We start from the raw sequence: 4,698 nt of genomic DNA, 5'->3' as shown, positions 1-4,698 counted from the left end.
GGCCCTCCTAGGAAGAGTGGGGCTAGAAAAATGGGCTCTCGGTTCTCAGGGAATAAGCCTAGCAAGAACCCAGCCTAACAGACTAAAGTTTGAGATGTGGTTTCAAGCCCACAGGGGAATTAGGAGGCTGGGAAGGGAAACTGAAGCAGGAACCCAGATGCACGTACAGGAGCACATTTTGGGGGAAAGATAAATGCTTGGAGACTATATACCAGTGCCCATGGAGCATCCCTGGGCAACAGACTATACACTGTCCATCAGATGGTGGAGGTGAGGCTCCCAAATGAGTTCTTGGCCTCACCAGGTATAGCTCGTGAATTGGGGTAAACAGGCCCAGCAAGGAAGGAGTGGGGAGCAGGGAAGCACAAGCCAGATTAGGAGATTCCCAGGCCAGGAGGAAGGGTCCTTTTTCAATTTTACACCTCCCACACCCAGAAAACTGCCTGATCCCTATGAAGCAGTCAAGAGAGATTTGTTGGAGTGCATTTAGGAGTGAGAGAAGTTTCCAGATACCTTTCCATCATTTTGGCAGGTAACTCCCAGCTTTCCTGGTCAGGCCCTGCTTACTGGAACCCTCCGTCCAGTGCCACAGAGAAAGTGCAATTCCCCCTCTGCACTATTGCTCATTACCAAGAAAAATGACGGCTTGATAGTCTTCCAGCAAGAAAGAACGATCTATTTCATTTGGAAGTTTGGTAATTGATTAGAGCAATAGATTTTCTTCAGGGCAGCCTCGCTGGGAGAGTCTGGCTCGGGCACAGGATTTACATACATCAGGTTCACTATGCCTTCAGAGTTTGTCTGAGAGGATGAGATCACAAGGCCATTACTGGAGTGGGTGGTGGGCTGGAAGGATGGGGAAGGCAGAGGGGAATTCCCAGACATCATTTCTCAACAATGAGGGTCGTGTCTAGTTCAGAATACTTTCAAGTACTTGGTAAATCCATTACCAAGAGTCTGTCTACTCTGGGCTGTGATCAGAGAAAGGGCTTCTTTGAGGATCCCTGTTGACCAAGTTTCAGTATAGATGGTCTCCAGAAACTTACCACTAACCAGTGTGGTGCCCAGTCAGAGAGGTGCCCAATGATGGCTCACTATTCCACGGCTGCACCTCAGCCTCGGTGAAGGGATGCCCCGAAAGTTCATATCATGGAGCCACTGTAGAGGTCAGTGGAGCCAGCTAGTAGCAAACACAGGTCTCTATTACAAATACCATCTGAGGCATATCCTGATCTTATATACCCCAGCCTTTACTTCCCTCTCTGTGTGTCTCGGAGCCAAAACCTACTTTAAGAAAAACTCTCAAACTGGTCATTTACCCCCCAGTGTAAACATAAGTCATTATGTTCTCTTTCCCATAGTAACCTCCACTTTCAGCCTTATCACTAACTCTCTGGCAAAGAAATTTCCAGCATCATTACATTTATGAGATGGGGGGTGTGGAATACATAGGAGGGATACACACCACAGACAAAACACATTTTGTAATACCATTGTGTAATGATACTGCCTTTCTTTGAGTCACAACACTAGCTCCAAATTAGGGCCTGTAGGACTCAAATACAAAATTGATTGTGATACGTGTAATTATAATAATGACAGTTTGACCTTAGCCCCAAAGTAAAGAAGGAAGGGTAAAAGTGTTTAGATATTACCTACACATATGCAAAGAATTGATAGTTGACTTGGGCCTTTAGTGCCTGGCCCCAGATGTCTGATGGTGAAAAGAATAAGATACTTACCTGGTCTGTGCTATTCTCACTATACCTACTCAGACTCATGGGAAGAAGTTTCTCCTTTGACCAGCTGAGAATGGACCCAACCTCCATGGAGATCCCAGACTAAGAGAACATCTCCACCTCCACAAAGTGTTCTGCCCTGGAGTGGTGAAAAACTGTAACCTTTCCTGTGCCTCCCTGGGGAGGCATCCTGCCCTTTCCATGCTGCAGCTCCTGGTTTAATCTCTAGAACCACAAGTCAGTCCTAATCAGACCAATAGCATCAGCCACAGATGGGGAAAAAAAGCTTCCCCCAAGGATGATACCGTGGAGGTAAACATCGACTCTGATAAAATGCAAATCTGGCCCTGTAGACAAACTTGCCTGGTTAGAAATTTCCCATAGATGCCTTAGGTGAGAGTTCTAAGGGGGACCTGGCCTATATTACTTGTTGTGTAAATGGTGATATTGGGAAGCATACTAGTCAATCAGCAAATTTTATTGCACATCTATGATGGGCAAGGCTCAATTCTGTGAGGGATACAAAGATGAATAAAGATCGACCCATGCCCTCAAGATTTAGGTGGAAATCCACCCATGGCAAACTTCCTGTTGCTTACATGGCACTGAGATAGCTACTAATATAGCCATTAATACTCATTAAAATGTTAATTTATATATTAATAAATGCTTTTATTCCTACCCTTAAGGCTATCTTCTTTCCTCTGTTCCCCAATTTATCAAAAATTGAAATGCAAGCACCAGATTCAGTGATTCTCTTGAAACCTAATAAGAAAACAATAAGAACCGCATTAATCATAATGGCATTCTCCTGGGGCAGGTTGAGGGGGATGTGTTAGCTAAAGAGGATGAGCGCTTCATTCACAGAACTGTTAAAATACCTGGTGGTGTATGCCCGGCACCATAACGGTGCCTGGCACTAAGTGATTTGTCAATAAATATTTGTTCAATGAATGAATGATCGATTGAAAATGGAAGAGTTCTCAAGTGCTCTTAATACAACTACAGATTCTGAAACTTATGATTTTAAAGTAACTGCCTTGTCATACTAACTTGTAGCATCACTGAGCTAAAATCCATTTTAAGGAGCAATCATGGAGACTGTGGACAGAGTGTAAATTTGTATCCAAACACCTGGGTACTGAGCTTGACTAATATCAAGTAGCCAGGTTGGCCTTGGGAAGGTCCTTTCATCTTTCTGAGCCTCTGTTTCCTAACAAAATAGTCTGGGAAATGCAGTATAAGCAGGAGGCACAGTCAAAAGGAGGCACAGAGGAGACAAAAAGAGCACCTCCCATCCAATGGGGGCACCCTCCACAGCTCACCCCCTATGGAATGTAGACACATGGGGCCTGTGAAAGCAGGGTGGGCAAAGTCACAAGGGGGTGACATTCCTGGGGCAGAGAAACTGTCCCTCACAGGAAACAGGACCTGGAGCAAGAAGAATTTAACACAGACCCTTAGTTCTTGGGAATTAATCAGGGTCTGATCTGCATTGCTCTCCTTTGTGTTCCCTAAGTGTGAGGCACCTTGCATACCCAAACTGCCCTGTTAAGTGGAAATTCCTCACTGTGAAAATTCAAAGTCTTGATAGGCAGTGTGAAATCTTAGTATTAATAAGTAATTGAGTTAATCATTGATATGGTTTCCTAAACTCCTTTTCTGAAGATTCTCATTAAAAAAACATCACAGTTGGACTTTTGGGAGTGCAAGGGGTATGCTATACCAAGTATAAGGCTGTGTTGATGCTGGAATCAAAGAGAACATTAAATTAAACTTATCCAGAACATATGAATTTTCATGTTTTTCTTTATTTCCCTTCCCTCTCCCCACTGTTTTCCTTCTTTCTTTCTTTCCTTCCATTCTTCCTTCCTTCCTTCCTTCCTTCCTTCCTTCCTTCCTTCCTTCCTTCTTTCCTTCCTCCCTCCCTTCCTTCTTTCCTTCCTGTCCTCCTTCCTTCCTTCCCAGCCTCCTTCCTTCCTTTCTCTTAGCCTAAAGTAAAGCAGTATCATAAATTGGAAAGGTCACTCAGGCAATACTCTGGAGACCTTAATTCTCCTCCCAAATTTGCCACTGCAATAAGTGTGAACCTAGTGGGGTCACTTTATTTCTCTGGCCCTCAGCATCCTCATGTATAAAGTGAAGGGTCTGAACAGACCAGTGGTTTTTCAGATGCTGCCTCAGGGAGCTGAGTGGGGGAGAGAAAGATCAGACATGGGGCTTGCAGCCCTCTGCCCTCTCCTCAATCAGGAAGCTGGTTTCTTATCTGCTTTCCACAGGGGAGGAGACTTCATAATAGTTTGTTTGAAAAGATTAAAGTGTTCTCTTTGCTTTTTAAAAACAAAATGTTAGAGACCCACTGGGCCACTTGATCTCCAAGGTCCTTTCACACACCAGGGGAGTGGGTTTCCAGTGTTTATTGAGTTTCTGTCATGTAAAAGACATGGTGCTGGCCCTGTAAAATGAAACCAGGAGGACTGTAAGGCAGAGACCCCGTGGCTCGAGGGGCTCCCTGGACTCTGGCACTCACCATGGGGTACTTGAGTGCAGGGGTCACTGACAGATCAGGGAGCAATGTCAGCAGCAGAGGAAGATGCACAGAGGGATGGAACTTGAATTAAGCCTTCAAAGATGGGTGACATCTGAAAGGAAAGAAGGGAGAGCACACGGGAAACAGGGAGGGCCACCCCTTCCCTCCACAGTCCTGGCCTTGTGCCGTCTGTGTGTGGGCATGGGGACACAGAGGTGAACCAGACATCACCGTTTGGTGAGACGTGGACAGCCCACCAAAGAACCCAGTGGGCTCAGGGCCCAGCTCCATTTGGGTCCTCGATGGTGACGACAGAGCTTTTCCCACGAATTCATCTGACTCTAGTTAGCTTGGAAAAGGCCGCCTGAGTCAGCAGCAGGGCAGACAAAATGACCTCCCGAAGTAACTTCTCATGAGACACGGCCCTGG

Source organism: Lynx canadensis, chromosome D3, assembly GCF_007474595.2.
Source record: "Lynx canadensis isolate LIC74 chromosome D3, mLynCan4.pri.v2, whole genome shotgun sequence".
Taxonomy (NCBI): Eukaryota; Metazoa; Chordata; class Mammalia; order Carnivora; family Felidae; genus Lynx; species Lynx canadensis.
This window is presented reverse-complemented; position numbering follows the sequence as displayed.